We start from the raw sequence: 25,506 nt of genomic DNA, 5'->3' as shown, positions 1-25,506 counted from the left end.
CCTCCAGGATTTGCAGGGGAGAATACCATGATCATGCATGCTGCCATTATTTTATAGGAATAGTTTGCTGTTGGCATAGAAAAAAGAATTGAGTGACAGAATATTAATATTATTTATTTAAGAATGAGATGGAGAATGTGGGGGAAGAGAAGGAGAGGGGAGGGGAAAGAAAAATTTTTTAAAGTAATAAAAAATACCCTGCCTACTATACCCTACATATGTCATGATTACCTTGATGCATCTGTGAGTATATGTGTGCAAATGAACATATTACTTTTCTTTGTGTGTGTGTGTGTGTGTGTGTGTGTGTGTGTGTGTTTTTCTGAAGTTGGAAACGGGAAGGCAGTTAGACTCCCACATGCACCCGACCAGGATCCACCCGGCATGCCCACCAGGGGGCGATGCTCTGCCCATCTGGGGCGTCGCTCTGCCGCAATCAGAGCCATTCTAGTGCCTGAGGCAGAGGCCACAGAGCCATCCTCAGTGCCCGGGCCAACTTTGCTCCAATGGAGCCCTGGCTGCAGGAGGGGAAGAGAGAGACAGAAAGGAAGGAGAAGGGAAGGGATGGAGAAGCAGATGGGCACTTCTCCTGTGTGCCCTGGCCGGGAATCAAACCCGGGACTCCTGCATGCCAGGCCGACGATCTACCACTGAGCAAACCGACCAGGGCTAAATGAACATATTTAAGAACTACTTTTTGATACAATTTTGTTTGCTTTGCTCCACATTTTTAAATTGCCATGACTTTCTATATTTTAAGTGTTTTGAACAATATTAGTTAATTAAATTTGTATCCATATCAAATATTTCTTTTACATTATAAAATTGTCCTTTTAATGATATTTATATTTCCATTCTTGCTTTTTAAAAGATCACATTTAATATTTACTTAACTTGTTGACTACCTTCACATAATCCCATTTTTTATTGTTGTTGCATGTTTTTCTTTTTGTTAAAATCAAATATTTCACTGATGCCTCTTCACATGTCTAAATTAAATTGTCTTTACTTTTGCACCCTAGTGGTCATACTTGCCTTCATTTTGCTGATGTTCTCAATTTATTTTTGTATAAACCATGATTAGTAGACAGTACTTATTTTATTAGTAATGTCTACTTCCTCCTCCTCTTTCTTTTCCATGTCTACTCTTAGAAATCAAAGTGAACAAGGGCTATGTTTTCATTATCCAGTGACCCATATCTAGTAACCATTACATAATCTTTTTTTTTGTTTATTTCTTTTCCTTCCTGCTTGTTTTTCCAAAGCTATCTTTAGTACCACTGACTTTATTTTATGTACTGGTATGTCTCCTACTTATATTTCTTTTTCCTTTTTTTTTTTTTTCCATTTTTCCGAAGCTGAAAACAGGGGAGGCAGTCAGACAGACTCCCGCATGAGCCCGACCAGGATCCACCCAGCATGCCCACCAGGGGGCTATGCTCTGCCCATCTGGGCATCACTCTGTTGCATCCAGAGCCATTCTAGCTCCTGAGGAAGAGGCCACAGAGCCATCACCAGCGCCCGGGCCATCTATGCTCCAATGGAGCCTCTGCTGCGGGAGGGGAAGAGAGAGACAGAGAGGAAGGAGAGGGGGAGGGGTGGAGAAGCAGATGGGCGCTTCTCCTGTGTGCCCTGGCCGGGAATCGAACCCGGGACTCTTGCAAGCCAGGCTGACGCTCTACCGCTGAGCCAACCAGCCAGGGCCTCCTACTTATATTTCTCATTAAGAATTAAATATAGATACTTGGTTATTCACTGTCCTACATCACATCTTTTATTGATCAGTTGTCACATTACAAAAGCAATGTCCTTCACTTTATAAAGGATATAAATTAGGTACTTTATCTATTTTCCTGATTTATATTAATGTTACAGAGTTTCTCAACATTTTTAGCATTTTTGTATTTATTCTTACAATTAAATTTCTCTTAGACTCCATGTTGTTGTTTTTTTTTATACAAAGGAGAATTCTAGCTAGGCACATGTTGGAGATCAGTCACAGGCAATGACTGCTTTCAGTCCTGGAAGCCTGAGTACCTGTAGAGGCAATAGGCAATCCAATTTCTGAATCTGGAGGCTAGAAAGATATGCCAAGCACAGATCTTGGCACACTGAAGATTTCTCCCTAAGGAACAAGTAATACCTAACTTTAGATACAAATTCTCACTTCATTTTTTCTGGTTTATCCTGATATGAGCCTGGAGGAGAAAAATCCATTATGAGGGAAACCCTGATTTCTGTTGACAGAGGCTTTAAGACCCAAATATAACAAACCTCTCTAATGAATCAAAGATTCTGCAATATGGTGGAAAAGATACTATTCTTCCTCCCTCCTGAAGTGTAAAATGTAAATATGACTAGAGGCAAATCATATTGACTGGGCAGTTGATGGACCTGAGTAATCATGCTAACTCCTAGGGACTGCGTCTTACATTGTTATTTACAAAACAGAGAAGAAGGAACAAATTCCCTGATTAATTTAATTCTGAACCCCCAACCCATTGGTAAGAAAGATTGTGAAAATCCTTAGCAGAGAAAGAAATGTTCTAACTTATTTATTTTTATGGCAGATGCAGTTGCTGCATTAGGAGTGTTTTCCTATGGCACAGAGAAGTCTAGGTAGAGCCAATCTCATATTAAATTCTTTTATCATTCACATTTCTTTTCCCCTCTCTACTGATCTCCCCTCTATTCTTTACATTTACCTTTCTCTTCCGTTTTTCTCCTTACTATTTATATTAAAATATTTCTTTAGAAACAGCCATAAAATAGGATTAATAGGGCAACCTGATTAGAGCAGTATATTGTATTTCTGCAGCATGAAAGTGGAAAAATCTCAGAGCCCCCTAAAACACTAGATAAATGGAAATGGATGGTGGCAGTAAAAAAAAATGGAATTCTAAGGGTACATTTTTATGCATTACTCTTTTAAAATTATCTTACTTTTTCATTATAAAAATAATGTGTTATTTTCCTCAATTTGGAATATACAGGAAAGCCTATAGATAATGAAAAAAGTTTACTTGTAATCTCACCAACTTGAAATAAGCATTGTGAAAATATGAGCATGTTTTCTATAGTATATATATATATATATATATATATATATATATATATTTACTCTATGTGAATCTAAAATGAAATTGGGGTCATTTTTGATATACTGTGAGTAAACTTATTTACATTTAACAATATATTACAAAGTTTTTATATTTATAAATATTTGTACATTCTGAAAAACTATTTTTAGTGCCCTTCTAGGAATGTTAATTTCAAACCAATTTTCTCTTATCAAACTTTCAGATTCTTTCAATTTTTTGCTATTATAAATGTGATGCAATTTTTAAATAAATATTTTTGCATAGTATTGATTGTCTTTGTAAGTTATATAATGGAATGTAGACTCTTTTTAAAAAAGATTTTTACTTATTCATTATAGAGAGGAGAGAGAGAGAGAGAGAGAGAGAGAGAGAGAAGGGGGGAGGAGCAGAAAGCATCAACTCCCATATGTACCTTGACCAGGCAAGCCCAGGGTTTTGAACCGGCAACCTCAGTGTTTCCAGGTTGACGCTTTATCCACTGTGCCACCACAGGTCAGGCCTGGGATGTAGACTTTTAACAGAATCTGTCCTTCGAGAATTTACTTTTCCTTTAAAATTGAATATATGCTAATGTACTTTAGGGTTTTAATGGGTCTGAGTAATAATTTCCCACAGTAAGTAAAACATATAAACTATCCCTATTTTTTTTTTCTATTTTCTTTTTATTTTCAGTATAAGATTCTAAAGGAGCATAAATTAACCACCATAAAAGTCAAGAATGTTTTGATATCTAACTCCATTTTTTTTAATGGAAGTTAGATAACTAAGCCTGTGTCCAGTGGGATCCTGTCAATAATTCCATCCCAAATATTCTTTAAAGATGTCCTTTTTGGCCCTGGCTGGTTGGCTCAGTGGTAGAGCATCGGCCTGGCGTGCAGAAGTCCCGGGTTCAATTCCCGGAGAGGGCAAACAGGAGAAGCGCCCATCTGCTTCTCCACCCCTCCCCCTCTCCTTCCTCTCTGTCTCTCTCTTCCCCTCCCTCAGCCGAGGCTCCATTGGAGCAAAGATGGCCCCAGCGCTGGGGATGGCTCCTTGACCTCTGCCCCAGGCGCTAGAGTGGCTCTGGTCGCGACAGAGCGACGCCCCGGAGGGGCAGAGCATCGTTCCTTGGTGGGCATGGCGGGTGGATCCCCGTCGGGCGCATGCGGGAGTCTGTCTGACTGTCTCTCCCCGTTTCCAGCTTCAGAAAAATACAAAAAAAAAAAAAAAAAAAAAAAGATGTCCTTTTCTCTGACCTGGTTTATAGCTCTTACAATGTTCTACATATAATATGTATATGTTTTCCACTTCAAATGTTAAAAATCCTAGATTCATTTGTCTTAGAAAATTTTCACTAAAAATACCCATAGGAATAATCCATTTAACAAGTCTAATACAAATGGAATATGGTATTTTCTTGACTTATAATGGTGCTCATAATTTAATGAATAAGAACAATAACAAGCAATTTATTGATCATTTTTACCGTAGCAAGAATGCACTTGCTTCTCAGTATAAGATTTAAGAATATAAGGAATAAGAAATCGACAATTTACTTGATACACCAAAGTAACTTTTGTTATGAGCTCACAGTTAACAGAGTTTTCATGTCAGAAAAGTGTGTTAGCACATGACTTCTAACAGCCCTGTAAAGAAAATTAGAGAGAGATAGAACTGTGTATTTCTAGCCATGGTATTTATCCTGATTAAAAAAAAAAATCCATATGTAACTTAGAATTGACCCAACAGAAGTCAATGTCTTGGAGCAGTGTGAAATTGGATACTTTGGTACAAGTGAGAAACAATAAAATAAAGTTTTAAAGAAACAGGTTGTACTTTGTATTCTGGTACTATAGTTATAACAAATGATTGAGGAAGAAAAGAGGGTAGAAAAAGAAGGGAAAAAAAGAAAGAAAAGAAGGATAAATGGTAGAAAAAAAAAGGGAAAGAATAAAGAATGAACAAAGGTCAAGAGATTGGGTTGAAATTTTGTTTGCTAATACATGAAAGAATATAAAATAAACTGATAGTTTTATTAGTTCTTAATCATACAGCTTATGCCTCCTATTCTTCACTTCATTAAGTGGGTTCTGTTTACTTTTCCTTTCCATGCAGGCCTTGGGGTAAAGAATGGGAAGTAAGGTACAAGGAGGCCATTATGATGTTTTCATTATTTTTTAAATATATTAGTTAATAACAACCTTTGTCCTTTCACATGATTTATACATGTCACAGTTAACATGAATTTGTTACACACACTCTGGTAGTAATTGTTTATGTGCCTAACGCCCATCAGACAAATGTCTACAGAGGCAGAGTGGTTTGGGAAAAATTTTCACTAGGGACACTAACGTTCAACTACTCAGTAGATTTCACTGAGAAGCAGCATAATACTCTTGCATCGGTTTGAATTTCCCTTCAATTTGTATCTCTTTGTGCCATATACCTTCCAACATACCTCATGCTAAGGCTTTCGTGTTCTTATTTAGCTCAACAATATAAATAAACTCATCCCCCTTCCCCCAAAACAGAGGAGAAAATATTGGCATTTTTTTCTTGATTTTTTTGAGCAAAGGTTGATTTTACAAAATAAAATGGTCAGTTAAAACATTTTTTGAATAATTATTATATTTCATGTATGAAGTAAAATGTAGAAATACAAATTAATCATTTTTTGCAAGCTTAGGTAAAAGATTTTTTCAAAATTTTCTTTAATCAACAATTTCCCAAAATAATTTATATTTGTGAAGGTGGAATGCATGTAAACACACATCCTTAAGCTGTTTTGCTTATCTGTGCGTGTATTCGTGTGTGTTCTTCTGCACACATACTATATCTGTATGAAATATCTTGATGATTTGATTCTATCACTTTCTACACTGTAATCATATATTTGAGATAACAGAAAGTGGAGTTTCTACAAACTTTTACAGCTTACTATGAGCTGTCAAATCAACTCAGTGAAACACTGCATTCAATTTACTGCCTGTCATCACAAACTTTAGTAAAGTCGTATCGGAGGTCAGGTACATTTTCAGCCTCTGTCTTGATCTCACAGATCTCAAGGTCCTATCAGTGTGATATGAAGTTGACTATTTTTTATAAGATGACAGTCAGAGCCTAGAATATTTAAGTCCCCAGACCTACTTTCCAAGTTCATGATAACATTCTCAAGTAAAGCTTTAGATATCCACAAAAAGTAACTAAGGTATTTGATTGATATAATTGACCTTACAAACTATGCAACATCTGTAATTAGCTCCCCTGGGAATATTGGTCTATAGGAACATGGGGCAGGACAAATTTCATATTCCAAAAAGCATACTAATCAATGTTTTTGTAAAAGGTGGGATGATAGAAAAGAACTAAATGTATTTTCTTTGAGTGTCCCTTTCACTGTAATAATACGTATTAGTGTGTGTTAGTATGGATATAGCAATAGGAAGAATCACTGCATTGCATCAAAATGCTATTAGTCAAAATTTGGGAGAGTTGATTGGTTAATCACACAGCTGGTCTTTATTTAATATAAAAATACCTGTTTATGAATATTTTGTCTTTCTTTGGCTCATGGATTGGTTTCTACTGAGTCTTATAATTTCTTTTTGACTATCGCATCTATAATTAAATTTCCATATGTTTAAATTTTGGCTTTGAAAGACTAACTAGCCATATGCTTCAACCTCATTTCTGGCACACTTGATGAAATGTACAATGAATAATCATGTGATTGTGTAAGTTATCATCATTTACATAGTGATGATAATATATATGTATCCATAGCTATCTCAATGTTAGTAAAAAAAAAAAAGTAATTGAAATTTGCCAATTTCTGAATATCTGTTTTAAAGCATACTTAAATATTCTATTGAAATATTCCTTTTAAGCAAAGGTAAAATTATGTACACGCTTGTACTCTTTCAGTGACTTCAGCTGAAAGTGAGAAGGCATTTATAATTGTCTTGGAAGCTGTGACTGCTGAAAAATTTATTATTGCCTGTAAAACATTCAAAGTTTTAAGATTTAACAATCAAAAAGTATAGTAATAATACAATTTTAATATAACTTTAGATTTATTTTTTATATTCTAACATGATATTGACATTTAGCTTTGGTCAAATTTCAATTATAATATTCAAAATTCCACCATCTGTCTTTTAAGCAAATTGTGTATTGATTGCATGTTGAAAATAGGTATCTTGTACAGATCATCAAAATAGAATGAAGAACTTCCAATGAAAACTTTCTTAAATCTGCTACAAAATATATCCTGGGATCTGAACATGTCTGTTTACGTCTTATACCATTACTTCTTATCACTGCCTTTCCCCTGGATACCTAGAAAGAAGTCCTAAATAAGCTCAGAACTATTATTCTTACCTCTTTAAAATCTTGTCTCAAGAAGAAATAATCTTTTAAAATCATATGGCATAGTCTCCATTAAATTCCTGTAATGATTCTACAGTACACATTTCTTTTTCAATCTTAATTTTTTACTTTGGTTTAAAATACTTCTTGGGCTACCTCTTGCCCACTACTTTCAGTATTTAGACATTTCTTTGCTACTCCTCTCACTCTTTTACTTGCATGCACCCCACCACACTTGTTTCTGATTTAAGAACTTGATCTTTATTCTACCTGGAACTTTGGAACCACAAATTCTCATAACTTGGTTCTTCACAGTCAGTACTCATCGCTAACATCACCTCTTCTAAAAGGCTCATCATGTCACTCTCATGGTTCTGATTCTTTTGTAGGCTAGATATTTTTTTGAGACACTAATATATGCTATAAACTTTTCCCCTCTAAAGTGTGCATATTCATAGCCACATGGTTTTTATCTGGGAGTTGACAGAACCTGTTAATTACATATATAGAAGCCCTAGAAGTCCAAGTACCTAGATTAAAAATTCTGGATTTCTCTAGTTCTTATAATCAACACTTTATCATCTTTCCAGGAAGTTATCACTATCTAAAGTATTTTATTATCTATTTACTTATTTGCCTATGTAACATGTATTTTCCCTCTGAAGTGTGTAAGTTTTATTAGAGAAGGTAAGTCTTTTCTTTCTGATTCACTGAATCCCCCAAATCTGAAATAGTGCCCAAATTTGAGTAGGCATTCAATAAATACCTGTTAGATGAATGAATGATTGAATAATTGTTTTTCATAACAACTGTAGGAGAGAAGATACGCATAATAAGAGGCCTGAACTATTTATGAGTGTGTTTATTATCGCAGGTTCAAGAAATTTGTGTGTCTCTCCAGAAACTCCACTGGCATCTGCTTTTGGTAGTTGAGAATTGAGCCCCTTCACATCAAGTGTCCCATATGTAGAGTAAAGAAGTTGAACATACAAACACACCAGAACAGATTTTAAAATACTCATAGAAGGATAGCAGAGCCCTCACCATTTCATTGGAACAGCTTGGCTTGGCCAAAATGGAGAGCAGTCAAAGGAAAAAAAATATTAAATCCTGTGAGTCAGAATGATTGGAAGATGCCCCAAGTGGCTTTGAGGTAATTTGTGGGTAGTTTAATGTAATAAGCTAAAAGTATAGTATTTTGTATCTAAGAGATGTGAGTTTAATTTTCAACCCTGACATCTACTAGGTGTGTGACCTTAGGTAATTTAATTCAATTATCAAAATATACACTTTTTCTGACCTTCTGATAAAAATGTTTGATTTGTTTTCCCCTTCTTCAAAGAGAACTGGACAGTCAGCATCTTACTTATGGCACTGAGAATGTAACCACAGATTCCTGAATGCTCCCATTTTCCAGAGAGGCATAGGATATAAAATGAAGCAAACAAAACAAAATAATAAATAAATAAATGTTTAACAAGAAAAGAGTAGTAAGACATGATTGATTTGGCTTAAACAGCTACCTTAAAATTAGGAATGGCTTTGAGGTGTGATTGAACTACTGGTAATTTTTCTTCTTTCATAATATACCATCTATTTCATCATGTTTGACTAAATATTATCTTACTTCTTTGTACTAAGAAAGATTGGTGTTGAGTTTAATTTGCTTAGTATTTTCACTAAGCTGATGTGTCCTGATGGGTAAATGCAGTAATCTCACCCATTAATTTTGGTCTCCTCCTTATTACCTTACACTTTAGAAAGCCAGTCACTCTGATAGCTATTCTTACTCTTCCTACTTCTCTTCTTCCTCATTTATTTCCTTCCTCTGAACTCTCTCCATGGCCACAGGTGAATCATTGTACTTCCAAGACTGTTCAGAAGACATAAATCAGAATGGCAAGTGACTGGTACTAAAGATCACACAGATGAAAGACAAAATAATAGGAAATGAAACAATGGAGCCAATAAACATGAGGGCTGATATAAGAAGAGGCAGCCTGTTTGGCCCATGTTATTTCAAAAAATAAAACTAGAACTAAAGCACCAAGAGGCACATTTGGACTTATGTTATGATTTTTATACAAGGAAAAGTTTTCAAACAATAAATTGTTCTGCCTAGTAAGGAAAGATGTTCCCTGTCATGTAAAACAGTAAAGTTGAGTAGACAGGGATGTAATATATTAATATCCAGGGCATTAATTCTGGTTGCTTCAGATTCTATTGAGTTATATAATGCCTCTCCTCTGATTTACACAAACAAAATGGAGCTGTAATGCAATAAATGTCTGCAGAATTTTCCTGAATGTGGTAGCAACTGATTTTTCTACTCTCTTACCCTCTGTTCCATCCAGTTATAATACAAAACAACACCCCTGGTAATCAATGCAGGCACATGATAAAAAATGAATGAAAATAGATATCTCATTACTGTAGCTAGAAAGTGATTAGTCTGGAAAGAACCAATTACTTACTTCTCTAGACTACATACACACTATAGGAAGAAGAAACCCTTCCTTTGTATGCTGATTGCTAAGTTAAATGATCTGCTCTGAGTGCCCACTAGTCATTTCCCTAGTCAAATGCAGGGAAAGCCTATGGAGTTGGAAAGCGTGCAACTAAACATAAAGGCTAAACTGAAAAATTGAAAAAAGTAGGAGTCCCAAAGATACTGTTAATTTCCTTAACATTCTGTCAAGCTTCTTGTCAGTTTTATTCCTGTGCTGCCCAATATGCCATACAGTTAATGTCCCCCACAGCATCTAGTGTAACATAATGCTCAAACCTAATCTTAAACTATGCATACTAGGCTTATCAGACTATCAATACTTGGCATTTATAATATATTTGATGTACTAATACCTTTAGGAAGAGGTAATCCTAAGGATTTCCAAGAAACAAAATCATATTGCGATTGACTTTTCTATCCACCCTCTTCTAGGGCTCTGATAAGGGCACAAGAAATACTTCATTTGTGGGGATCAACCATCTGGATTTGACAAGAACTCTAAAGGTGTTCATCTTAGAATTTTTACTTATATTCCTGTAATGGGAAAAGGGAGTGAACTCAAACCTTAGAAAGTCAGGGGCTTACCCTGATGCTGCCATGACTAATGCAATATTTCTTTAAAATAGTATCTTTTATTTTTCTTAATCATTGAATCTTGAATTAAAATACATGATAGATAATTTCTTATCTTAACATAAGCTGTTTTCATTTTTTAACCTATTCCCAGAAATCTTTCAATAAAAAACGTGCTAGGATTAAGTACTGTGTTTATAATACAGAATTATATCACCTTTAAGCATACAATATTATAGCCCCATGGGTACCTTGTTTGAGAAAAGTTGATGATGAAAACCTGTAGGCACAACAAAAACCAAGCATTGCTCCCCCATGAGTTCTGGGAAGAAAATAAATACTAAGATTTATCTTAAATTTCCAACTGCCCCATAATTTACCAAATTTAGTTTATTTTGTTGGTCCTAAATCCAAAATATCTACTAGAAAGTGTCACACAAATTGCCTTTATCCAAAAAAGTGTTAAAATATTCAGATTTACTGATTGATTAAAGGAATTTGGTGAAGGATTTCTGATAACTTGCTCTTAATATTTAAAATGAATATGAAGTTGGCTATCTAGAAAACTGTAATCATCAGTCTTTATAATATGGTTGCTTGATATCCTCATTACAAATAATGAACTAGACTCTAAAAGAAAACAAAAACACCAAAAACAATTATTTTAAACTTACAGATTCTAAATTTACAAGCTTATTTTGGTATGTGCTTGACCTGCTTTGAGAAGCCAAACTGCCATAGGAATTGGAGAGAACAAGTATGAGAAGTGGTTGCTTTTACCAAGTGGTACCATGGGAGGAATCAGATTGAAATTTAAAATGTGATATAAATTATTCACCATGATGTTAACGTTTTAAACAGAGTCTTTTCACATCTCGTATTCCGTTGGGATCCACAATGATCCTCTGAGGTAGATAAGACTAGTATCATTATCCCCACTCTACAGATGAAGATATTTATGCCACTGCAAGTTGAATGAGTTGCCCAAGGTCAGACAATATTTAACCTAGAAACAAGTCCTGGAGCCCTCTTTCTCTTCCTGGGCTTTACCTATTTTCTTTTGGTGGCTGCCTTATATTCAGAAAAGAGACACTGTTTTTACAAATACTGTGAAAATATGGAGAGAGAAGAGTGCATTTTGATATCACAGAATATCCAAACTGGCTTTACCATAGATGCTGACACATATATTGATTTTGTCTATTAAATAAACACTCACACACCCATAAGGCATAAGTCAGATTTTATGATGGGTACATAAGTAAGTAGATTTCCCAACACATTTATCAATTATAGTGAAAGACTCAATTCTCAGTCCAATGTCTTAAGATGAATCTTTCATCACTTTTTTTTTCTCTTTTTCTATACAAATCATCAGCAATATCTTCTGGCTTTACCTTTAGCATATTACGAATCTAAAACTTCTTCCTACAACTTTCTGACCAAATTACTTTCATTTCTCACCTCAGTCACTGCAATCACTTGATAAGTTTCTTCCTCTCTTTTCTTTCCCATTTATATTCTAGAAGTATACTCTATATTTGATCTTTGCATAAGAGTTAAGTCTTCTAAATCTGTGAATTAGTCTTGCTCTTCTCTCAATAATTTTCAGTGGCTTCCCATCATATTTTAAATAAAATGTACATTGCTTGCTGTGGCAAAACCTAGTAATTGGCCTCAATTATCAACCATTCTCCTCAAGACCTCCTTTAAAAAAATAAATATCTGGAAACTCAGCTGGCAACATTTCATAGTTACCTTTGTCTACTGTGGGTACCAATCTGTGCAATGTAGGAGTCATGCCCCTAAACAGTGTATGTGTTTTATTTTCTTCTCCTCAGTTAAAACCCTGACTTAGTGTATCTCAATCTACTTCATTTTTCTCAAAGAAACCTGCCACTATTTTAAATAATATGACATATCTATATACTGTTCTCTCCAATAAGAGAAAGGTCTCCCTGTAAGCAAGGACTTTGTCCTGTTCATGCCTGTGGCCCAGAGTCTGGAATAGTATTTAGCTCAAGACAGTCTTTTCACTTCTCTTTTGACTGAAAGTTATTGAGCAGGGTTACACACAGCCTGCTGTGGAGATGGAGATGAATGGGAAATAAAGAAACATGGAGAGCTGAAACACACGGTGGAAGCTGTAGCAGTCATAGCTGTTAATATAAACATATTCTTCACTGAATACTGAGACTGTGTTAGGCCCTCCTTTAGATCTTTCCACGGTATGAGAGACTATCCTTATTTCCATATTACATATAAGTTAGCTAAGATTTGCTGAGATTAATGACAAGTCAGGTAGCTAATTGTAACTGGCATAGAAAGAACAAGATTATATGTCTCTTAAGGTTTCAGCTCATTCTCTTGAGATATTTTCCGTCAATGAGGCAAATTCTTAAACAGAAAAAAAGTGATTATTCTCTTGTTAAATCAATACTAAACTATTCATGGTTTGTGGTCTGGTATAATGACCCCAACAATCCTCAGCCTAATATTTATTTGCTCCACTCCACAGAATGGCAACTGAGTTACTGAATCTTTGTGTCTTCATGGTGCAGGGAAGGGAGTGGGAGTCTTGGAATCAAATAAACTGTACTTTTGCTTGAGTCCATACAGGAGATTATACACGTAAACTATTTTTGTGATATTCCAAATTATATATACTATGTGTGAAGGGTAAAGTTAACTGTGTACATGGAATTCAGCGAGAGAGAATAAGGAATCTATACAAAGGAAGCTTGACCTTTGGGTATAAGGCCATTGACTTAACAACAGATTTTTGCTTGTACAGTTAAAATTAGGAGCCTGAAGGGCCCTGGCCGGTTGGCTCAGTGGTAGAGCGTTGGCCTGGCATGCAGAAGTCCCAGGTTCGATTCCCGGCCAGGGCACACAGGAGAAGCGCCCATTTGCTTCTCCACCCCTCCCCCTCTCCTTCCTCTCTGTCTCTCTCTTCCCCTCCCACAGCCAAGGCTCCATTGGAGCAAAGATGGCCCGGGCACTGGGGATGGCTCCTTGGCCTCTGCCTCAGGCACTAGAGTGGCTCTGGTCGCAACATAGCAACGCCCCGGATGGGCAGAGCATCGCCCCCTGGTGGGCGTGCCGGGTGGATCCCGGTTGGGCGCATGCAGGAGTCTGTCTGACTGTCTTTCCCTGTTTCCAGCTTCAGAAAAATACAAAAAAAAAAAAAAAATTAGGAGCCTGAAGGAAGTCGGCAGGGACATCTGAGGGTAGACAGCAGGGACACTGGGACTAAGCGGAGGGAATATCTTCCCCAAATGCTCAAAAAAAACCCCAACTTCTTTGACATAAACTACATTTACCCCAGGTCAGTATCTGGCTAAGAGATTTTGGAAACAGGAGTGTAGTTTCATACCCTCCTAACTAAGGAATTTGAGCACTAAACATAATACATGTCCTTTAATTTTGTGGCCCCCTGAATGCTCCCTTTTCTGACAGCAACAACAAAACAACATTGTCAACATATATCTGAATCATTTTAAAGCTATATTCAAACAGCTACAGGTCTTTCAGACAGAAAATCCATTTTGGTGACTTAATCTGGGTTCTTGCAAGCACCTCAAATCATAAACATTAACCTTTTCTCTTCTGTGTTCCATTTTCTGTGTTCCTCACAGGTCCATCTTCTTCACATGTTCCTTTACATTACTCACATTATCACATGTAACTCACATTATTGAGTTACACAGTATGAATAAAAGTCATAAACAGAATCATATACACAATAATATAATTCATCCCTAAAAACTAGGAATAAGCTGCTGACCAAATATGAGACCTATCCAGTCATAAACCATGTGTCAAGCATGATAAAGTACAGTGTGTTTGCAAAGTCATGGTACACTTTTGACTGGTCACAGGGAAGCAATAAAAGATGATAGAAATGTGAAATCTGCACCAAATAAAAGAAAAACACTCCCAGTTTCTGTAGGATGATGTGGCAGCATGTGCGCATGTGCAGATGATGACGTAACACCATGTATACAGCGGAGTAGCCCACAGCCATGCCAGTCAAGATATGGACAGTACAGAGGAAAGTTCAGTGTGTTCTGTGTCTCGCTAAATTCGAATCCGTGACCAAAGTGCAATGTGAATATCGCGCGTTTATAACGAAGCGCCACCACATAGGAATAATATTATTTGGTGGGATAAGCAGTTGAAGGAAACCAGCAGTTTGGTGGAGAAACCCCATTCTGGTAGGGCATCAGTCTGTGACGAGTCTGTAGAGGCTACACAGGATAGCTACCTAAGGAGCCCTAAACAATCTGTGCGTGAGCCCACATCTAACGGCACTGAATAGGTATGAAACTGGGATAGTTTTCCTTTTATTTGGTGCAGATTTCACATTTCTATTGTCTTCTGTTGCTTTCCTGTGACTGGTCAAAAGTACACCATGACTTTACAGACACACTGTATATTATAGGACAAGAAAACAACCAGTATCTCAACACAGACAGCATTCTTGATGTTCCAGAAAATGCTTTGGAAAATAAGGCCAGTGTTAGGAATGAAATGTGTCCTTCCCAAGTCCATATGTTGAAGTCCTACCATCAATGTGGCTGTGTTTAGACATGGAGATTTTAAGAATGCAGTTAAGGTTAAATGAGGTAATAGGGGTGGGACACTAATTCAGTAGGGACTCATGTTTTTATAAGAAGAAGACACCAGATGTCCTTCTTTGTATACATGCATGTGCCCAGAAGAATGGCCATGGGAAAGCACAGTTAGAAGAAGATCATCTATAAGCCAAGAGGAGAGGTCTCACCAGAAACCAATGCTGGTGGCACCTTAATCTTGGTCTCCTATCTTCCAGAACTGAGAAATTAAATTTCAGCTTTTAAGTAACCCAGTGTATGATATTGCATTATTATAGCATAAGCAAATCAATATAATCAGTAACTAATATTTTGAGAGATCCCTTATGGACAGTTTTATAAATGGTCACTATTTATTTGTATTTCAATTTAGGGAAAGTGAGACTTAGAGATCTAGGTCATATTTCTAACATTTTCAGAAAATGGCAGAGTTGAGACAAAAGCTCAAACCACATGGCTTACAATCCTAATGCTCAGGCAGTATGCATTTATGTCACCCTCTGAGTAGCACACTACTATGAAAAATGTCCACTGGTCTTCAGAAATAAGAAATAGTATTAAAAAGACACACCTGTGCCATTGGGATCTAAAATATGTTTATAGGATTTTTCTCACTTTATGCATTGCTCTGTGAGTAATGCACTCACATAGATTTTCCTTAAGATTGTTAAGATTGTATCTCTGACCTTCCCTGGGTTAGTGTACATGAGAATGAACACCCCATACCTAATTTCCTTCCCAAACTAAGAACTTTCTTCTTGAAGTAATAAAGAGCTTTTTCCTTTAGTAGCTGTCATAAGCAAAACGACGAAGTCAAGAAAACTGAGAAGCGGAGCATGCATTCACATATTACCTTTCTCCCAAACTAACCGCTGTTTTATGTCCATCTGATGTATTAACACTCCACAATAAAGTCCCACAATGTAATAATTTGCAAAGAGTTAATAGTATTTTTTATTAAATCAGTGAAGCAAGAAGTTGCATCAATTTGTGAGATAAAATTTAAAGACAAACAAACTTCAAACAATGGTTAAATGTTTAATCAAGGTGTTTCAGTGATGATATAAATGTCAAAACAAGAGACTTATGCACCCAAACCTTTAAAACATCAGGGTGTCTTATTATTTTTAATACTTTTCAAAAAAACATGTATTTTTTAATCAACAACTTCTATTACCTAACTTTATGGTTCATAAACTGTTATAGTTGTCAGAAGATCTACACATTTCTCTTTCTACCCAACCAATAAAAATAAATGAGAAAATTGAAGATATTTTTATTTTTTGTGTGGGATTATAATTGAAACTTTCAAAAACTTTTTTCTTTCTTTTACCTCCTCACACAATGCTGTATTTGATGTAGCACATGTGAGAGAAATGTACTTGTGGGATAGCATGTGAATCTGGCTTACATGTTGTTATTTCAGATCAGACCATTTTGCCTGAAAATAATTTAATCCTCTAGCTTTGTAGATTCTCCCATAGATCTAATATGTCTAACAGTTTATTTATAAATATTTAACAAATGTAATAGCATCTATGTTTGTATCAAACAGTTGCTTTCTGAATGTTTCTACATCCTTTCAATTTTATCCCTAAAACAAATTTTTGGGGTAGATAGAGATGTTACTTTTTTATGATTCAAAAGACACTGAGGTTCAGTGATTTGCTTACTATGCCTTAGCACGTGTTCTGTTTCTTTCTCCACCATAGCATGTGATTATTCAAAGACAGGCTCTTTATTCTTTTCACATAGTATTTTTTTATCAATACTTTATGAAAAATTTCTATGATAACCAGAAAGAATATGGCCTAAATGAATATTAATCAATTCTCAATGTTATATCTCACAGCATCAGGTTTTCAGAAATGTCTTAACCATCATGATACTTTATTTAATGACAACCTAATGTGTGTTCTGAACAAGTGCTGGTGAGATTCTATCATTTCAACACAAAGTTTCCGTCCTCCAGGTAGGTAGCTTAGCTGGCTGCAGGGCAAGCTTTTGAAGTACTGACTATATAAAATACTGTATTTTTTGCTCCATAAGATGCACCTGACTATAAGACACACCTAGGGTTTTAAGGAGGAAAATAAGAAAAAAATATTCTGAACCAAATGGTGTGTTAAAATATTTAATAAAATACCATATTTTTTGCTCCATAAGACACACGAGCATTTATTTCCCCCTCTACTTTTTTGGGGAAAAAGTGCGTCTTATAGAGCAAAAAATATGGTAATACATTTGGCTTAATAGAGTTTATATGAAGACATCCCATCACTACATAGTTACATGGATTAATAAAAATTCTCAACTAGTATAAGACAAAGGGACATCTTTCATCAATCAGTACAGGCCTTCCACAATATGTATGATGAAAACCATAATACTCATGAAATAAGATCATTATAGGTGGGACATATAGGGAAAATTTCATTTTGATATTGAGAGATTTGAGCTAGTCCTTGTTTATTTGATTTAGATTTTTCTACCAATTCATCTTTTAACCTGTGTGTCACCTCTGCTATCCCACCTATCCCACCTCCGTTAGTACACACTTGTGCCTGAAAATGTTCTCAGACAACTCAGGAGAAAACAGCTGGTATCACGGAGACAAATGATTGGTTGAGTATTGTTTTCATGGTCACCAAATAACCTGGTGATTGCTCTCGGTCATCTAGTTAAATAGCCCAATCTGATAAAAGACAAAATTGACTAAAACTTAACCTTTGATATGATTCTTTATTTACATGATTGTAATTATTCAAACTTTAGCATACATATTTCTACTATATTTATTATACAGACATGTTAGTCTTCCTGGAGTTAGATACAGAATCTTGCATTATAGTTTATTCAGTCATGGTATACATATATTTATGGTCCTTTTAGTTTGCTTAAATCAAATACTGAGGATGTCTATTTGCTCAAAGAGATTCTTTATTCTTCTTTAATTGCCTGGGTTTAAGTACATGAAGACATTTTGCGTAGAATATGATCCACAGTACATTGAGATAGTTAGAAAACTTTTCAAATTATCTCAGTTTAAGAAATTCATCCTCTAAATAACTGAGTAGATGTAGCCATGTAGGAGAGAAAGTCTTCTGATAAATTTCAAATATAGTGATTACAGTCCACATGACTTCATCCCAAAATTAAAGTGGGCAATTTAAGAATTTCTAAAATTTCCAAGTCACACTGGTTGAATCGTTGATACATTTTTAATGCCTATGTCCTTCTAGCCCAGATGAGTGTCCTGTCTTGGTCATTTAATATGCATGCCTCAAAACAAGATTGTGATTATTTTCCTTCTCACTGGGCATTCTCTTTTCTTGGACTCCTACATGGTTTGAGTGTTTCATTTTCAGTATCACACAAACCCTGAACCTTCATCAAAACTGTGAATATCCAACAAGTTTACTGGCATTTGCCTATAATCATCTTCAAATGAACTGTCATCACAGTCTTAATCTGTCTTTGGCTGCATGGATTGTTCCCACTTTGCCTGCCAACTTTTTCAGTACTTGAAAAGTTTTGCTAAGGTTTTAAATTTATTCATTGGTAGTTGTAAAAATGTGTGCAAGAATAGGTTACTTATTTAAACACGTAAAACACCTTATCTGATACTTCATCATGGCAGCAAGCCATAAAACCCCAAATGTTGAATTTAAGACTATCACCAAACATTGTACCATTACCTCATTTGGAGAAAGAATCAAAGATATGTAGCATTTAAATTATTACAAAAGCAATTTCAGTGTTAATCAATTACCCAGATATTTTATTGACTTGATGCTCAAAGTCCAGATGTTTGGAAATATCTATGATTGGCATGATGTAAACACATTCAATGACTATTAATTTAGTTTGCTGAAAGGGATAATATTACTCTCAGATAACCTGCTTACTAATAATGCTTTTGTATATACATTTTTCCTACAATGTACAGTCCCAAAACACACAAAATCAGAAACATACCTCAGTTCTGTAGTTGCTGCTGAAAGATTCTATTAGACATAAAATCATCCTACTGGCTTCCTTTTGATCTACTGGCTACCTTCAATTGCCTAGAAAGCCAATGAGGAAGTAAGTAAAACTTAACAATCATCATCCATGTCATTGAAAAATGCAAATTTAATATACTAATTTAACTTGTTTTTATTTGTCTTCTTGCTCAGAATGCAATTTTTGTTCTGAGAACTCTTTAGCTGTAACCTGTTCTCTTTTGGATTAAATTTTCCATAAAATTTTGTAAAGACAACGCAAGAAAAAGTTTATGAGTATCTCCTTGGCAGCTACAAATATTCCCATTGTGTCCTTGTTGAATAACAAATTTAAAGTGCAGAATTGGCACTGGAAGATTGACTGGATTCTAAATGAACTTTTTAATAGTCATGTAAAACTAGAGGGAACAGAGCAGCAGTAATGAAGGGAAATACAAGGCTAAGTATTGGAAAGTAATTAGCGAGCTCATCACTGACAACCCTTTGATGGCCTGAATCGCTTCCAGAAAGATAAGAGTATATTGTTTAAAAAACAATTAAATCCCACACGCACATTCATAGAATTATTTCACATTCATATGCAAATAAAGAGGCCTAGATTCTTTGAACATACTAATATGTACCAACAGGGAAGAATTATATTTGGCACTGGAATATCTGGGTGTGTAAAATGCAACCATAATAAATGTGTGTACTACAGACCAATGGGTTTTATAAGGTCCCTAGGTTTTTAAATGTCACGATGTGGTTAAGGTCTACTGACAAACAATGTATGCATAGATTCAACTAGATTTATCAAGAGGTATTTAGTTATTTGTACTGACATCAGAAACAAAAGAATACAGACAACCCTGCTGTCAGTATTTCCCTCTTCTGATTAATAGCCTTTATTCATGGGTCAGTAGAATTTACATATATCTATTTAATAAACAAAAACACAATATTGAAAGCAGAAACTAAACACACTCATAGTCTGAGTCCTATGAACATGATTATTGCATTGAAAACTCCTACTTTTTTTTAGTTTTGACTAAAATCTACAATCTTAACTTCCTATCCTGGTAATGACTTACCTTCATAATTCAGCATGAATTCATCATATTGGTTTCAGTTAAGCCTTTTTCTTCAACAAAATAATATATTTCAGTCCTCTAAACTCATATCTCTTCTATTCACTTATGCTATGTTTATGTCTATACATAATTATCCACTCTCTTTTCTGTATTCTAACCATTCTTTAAGACCCATGGCAACACCCATTTCTCAATGCTCTCACAGTCTGTAAACACATTTCCCACTAAACTGAACCCCTGACCCCGACTATTCTACTCCATTGTCAATATTAGACATTTCAACCAGATCCATCTTTTATATTTAAATAGTTACTATTTCAGCCCCTATTTTAAATTGCCTTGAGTGAAAGTTTGTATGTATGCAGGTATTGGTATGCACATGTATACAATTTATACACAGCTTAGCTACCCATTTTGATTATAAAGGCTTGGCAGGACAAGCGATATCTAATACCTCATTTGTTTAGTGCTCATAATTCTTGAGTCTCTTGACAAAATCATCTGTTCAATAAATATTTGTGTGCCTATTCACAACTTGCTATACTTAAAAATGTATAACATAGAAGCAGTGACAAATGCCAGAACATATTTAAAAACATATATTTATGAATGTTAAAAAATCTACTTTATTATAAACCAAAAGATTATTTCTGAATCATTACTTTGACTACAGATATTAGTGAATGTAATATAAAAGAGATTATCACATTAACTAAGAAGGAAAAGCCAGTGAGTTTTATATATTATTATTATTGATTTAAAAAAGAGAGATATCAATTTGATGTTCCACATATTTGTGCATTCATTGATTTATTTTTGTTTGTTCCCTGACCAGAAATCAAACCCGCAACCTTGGCATATTGGGATGATGCTAAGCAACTGAGCTATCAGGCCAGGGCAAGCCAGGGCAATCCAGGGCAAGCCAGGGATATTTTAAATAAATCATCCTATCTAATGTCAGATGCTCTAAAAGGAATTTAGGATAAAGAAGAAAGCTCAATGACCTTTTAAATCAGAAAGAAAAAACAAAAACCCAGAAACATAAAACTACCTGCTCACTGTCCTGTAGCTTTCTTTAAGCCTGGCCTTGGGCGTACTAGACCAGAGTTAGCTCCTTAAGTTCAAAATGCTGTCCCCAAGGGAAGTAAACTTCCTGACCCATCAATACTGTGGTCTCTGCAATATACAGCTGATTATAGAATTGCACACTTGAAACCTATACATGTATAATTTTATGAACCAATGTTACTCCAATAAATTTAATTTAAAATAAAATTTAAATTCTGTGGTCTCTTGCCTGTGCACTAGATTCAGTAAATGCAGCTAACACATTTGATCTAACCAGTGAACACAGAGCATCCTTGCTTCTTGTGGTAAAGCCTGAGGCCTAAGTCTTAATTCGCAAGTCATTGTATAGACTGCATAATTAACTCTCTAATAATCCCTCTCTTGTCTCATGCTGTACCAGACAGATTTCTACCCCCTAACATGATTTTTCTTGAATCCTCTATCTCTGATTTGCTTTTGGCTTTGCTTTAAATACAAAATGCTTAAGCTTGTAGTCTATGCTCTTCTGTGTTTTACAGTACCTGAGAGAATATTTGGTATAGTACAGTCTCTTTAAATATTTTGTTTATTTGATAACTATTGCAGTGCAAATTGTTCTGAAATACTACAAATATTCCTATATCATTGACTAAAAAAGAGTCAAAGTTTCTGGAATCAGACATTCTTGAAAGCCTGAATTGCATTCATCTCTACTTTTGGCTGAAGCCACAGCAATCCTATCTTCTATGGCAGAAAAGTCCATGAGACACTAAGAAGCAGCTCCTTTGTATGAATGATCCTTATTCAAGACTGAGTGTCTGAAGATTGCTATCAAAGCATTGTGGCAGGTGGTCTTCCTTACAAGTTGGATATCATCATACTCACCATATCATAAGATTGAGCAGGCCTTACAGCAAATATCATATAGTAAAAATGTATCTAAAGGGCACAAATTAGTTACACTGATACTATGTCTAGACTGCTACTGCACTTGTCATCTCTTTGTTATTTCAAACTTGTGACCTTTGACAGTTTCCCAGAACCAGTTGACAGAGAAAAAAAAATCGTGCCTGAATCGGCAATGGGTGGGTCCAGAGATTTGATGCAAATTGTACCATTGTTGCACATGGGGGGAATTCTAAAGAACAGTGGTGAGGGAAATCCTTCCAGTAGGCAGAGATTAAAACATTAAAATTGGCTCATGTCTATATGGCATGAGATGATGACCGAGGGGAGGATAAACAGGAACTCCTGGGCAGTGGCATATGGTCAATCAGGGTCTAGAAGATGTAATATTGAAAAATCACAGACAAGATCTTGGGAAAAACCATGTTGATAAACTTAAAGGTTTGAGCATATAGTATCCCAATCTTTTTGTCTCACTTCCTTTCCCACTAGAAGGCACCCACTATGGAGGAAACTTTTAGCCACCAGATGAACCTAGTGGCTTATCTACTAGATATTGGTTAGCACTGTTTTCAGCCCCTGATACACTTGAACAATGGTCTCTCAAATGGACTTGCAATGGTTTCAGAAGTGTAAACAAAATGAACTCATATTTGGGCTCCATCTCAGCAAGCTGATCTGGCTGCCATGCTGCTGAATGTGTGCCATCATCAGGGGAGATATGCTGAGACCCAGTCATGTTAACTTCCCTTGAGAATAATAGCAAACCAGCTGACAAGTTGATCACATCAGATTCCTCCCACTTTCAAGGGAATAGAGATTTATGCCTATCATAATTGTTCTCTCTTTTGGACAAAGGTGTGTTTTTTCTGTTGGCAGTGCCTACACTGAGAGCCGATAGAACTGCTCTCCAGAGAGTGTACCCTGCAATACATGTCATCCAAACAAGGTTACCATTTTCCAGGGAAGGGGGTGAAATGGATTTACCTTCCAGGGTCTGTAGAGATAATTAATTATGTCATCTAACCTTTAGTAACAGCTTATTAATGTTTTCAATTCTGTCATATGTATAATGACAAAAATCATTTATTAGGCTCTGCTCTGGGCAATATTTTAGAAATATACAAGCATCATAAAGAAAGCTAGTATAATAACTACCTTAAAGTCATGTAGCCAGTAATTGTTAAGAGTTGGAAGATGATTTGACTTTGTGTGGTGGACACTCAATGCAATATACAGAACACGTGTCATAGAAATGTACATGTGCAACCTATATGATCTTATTAACCAATGTCACCCCAATAAATTTAATAACATAAAAATGTTGGGTATGAATACAATATCTTATTTCAGAGCCTAATCTCTGTATACTGTGTCACATTACTCCTTCACAATATAAATCACTGAACAGATGACACATCTGTTAACAGCCAGCTGTTTAACAGTGGCCCAAATGTGGACATTCACTTATACGGAGAGCCTTTTAACATTAGAGGGTATTAATGATTAATCATCTCAGTGAAAACAGTAGGAATTATTGCCTTTTGAAAATGGGAGTAATTAAAAAAAATGAAGAAAAAATTAGAATTCACTATAATCACTCAGTTCATTGCTTGACAGTTTCAATGTTAATGCTATAGGTCAAATCATGTCTACCAAAGTTTCAATTAGATAAATTAGGGGGATAGGTTATTTAAATATAAGAATGGTACGTTAAAATCATTTGGGAGGAAAGGTGTTGATATTAATTCCCAGGGCCAGACTCCCAATCAACTCAGTCATCTAAAATTTGATCCAGAAGTTAGGGTTGATTTCTGAGCACACAGAAATTTAACTATACACATCTAAAAGTCTTTGTAAAATAAGGAAGATATCTTCAAGTAGGACATTAAATATAAAATTAGTTGATATATCAGAATCTGTGAGGAGAAGCTATAAACCTTAAAGAGCCCATGAAAGTTCTAGAAAGAGAGACTGCTGAAGTGATTTAGAGACATAGGGACAAATGGTTCAAAATATACCCCTAATGCACAATATAATGTTTATACATGTAATTATGACCATAAAAGAAGAGCTCCCTCAACCCCCACTTAGAGATGTGTGCAATGTAAGAATGTTTAATTTTAGTGCTTCGTTATCTATTTATTTATTTAAAGTGTTAAGAATTAAAGAAAAAACATTATTTGTCATAGCAATATAATTTTGGAATGCTTTCCTATCATACAGGGAACATAAAGAAACTATCCTACTTTCTGGGCCCACTCTTCACAGCAATTTTTAAAAAGGGTAAAGAAACTATGGAAAGAATATTCAACAAATGCACTACCTAGTTCATTTTTCCATCATGTGGTTGAAAGTTTTCTTTCTTTCTTTTCCCTATTACAGTGGAGTCTAAGGCCATTAGACCTAGTGATCAAGTCAAAACATATGTGAAGAACTATAATAAAATCATGTGTGGGTAAAAGTCAATATTAAATATAGGTCAGATAGGATTGAATGAACACTTTCCCTCAAAAGCTTGAATTCAAAGCTAAAGTAGTAAAAATAAAAATAAAATAGTGCTTCCATGCCTTAAGACTGAGTTGCTCCCAATTGAGTAGGTTAGTTATCCAGCCCCTTCAGTTGTCTAACCTTCCTTTTATGTTTCAAAATACTGATCAACAGAGGCCTCCTCCTTTAATTAAATAAGCCCCTCAAAGTGAAATACAAAAACAGTTACTAAATTAATATTTATTATGCAACATAAAAGAGCCAGTGCTATCTACAAACAGTATAATTAATTGGGATTAATTTCATGTGCAAATTTTGTCATTGCAGGTGTTGACGGAGTAATACATCAAAGAGACTTCACCTCTGTAAAAATCAATGCTACCATAACCTTGATTATTGTTCCTGTGATGTCACATATAGCACTAATCAGTCATGGTTTGTAGCAAACATCTTAGAGAACAAATATAATTTACTTTTTTATTGGCATTTTTCAAGATGAGAGATAATATGCCTTCATGGGGTGAGGAATTCTCTAAAAGAATACAGTCTTCTAGAGGAAGTAGTAGGGACAGTGTAGGTGCAAGTGGGAGTGCTTATGAACAAAATTACAAGTATGTCAAAAACTATCTTCACATTGATATGGAAACTATTGGTTCTGTTTTGGGAATAAAGACTTCCCAGGATGCTTATAGAAAAGCCAGAGATCTTCAATTCTGTAAAAGACCAACATTTTGTAGTACCTGAAGGAATAGAGAACCTAATTTTATGATAACAGACTTCATATAATCCTTATCTCTGCTTCTCTGAAATATCACAAATCAGTGTATCAATTATGACCTC

Source organism: Saccopteryx leptura, chromosome 11 (assembly GCF_036850995.1).
Source record: "Saccopteryx leptura isolate mSacLep1 chromosome 11, mSacLep1_pri_phased_curated, whole genome shotgun sequence".
Taxonomy (NCBI): Eukaryota; Metazoa; Chordata; class Mammalia; order Chiroptera; family Emballonuridae; genus Saccopteryx; species Saccopteryx leptura.
Note: the sequence above shows the minus strand (reverse complement) of the source record.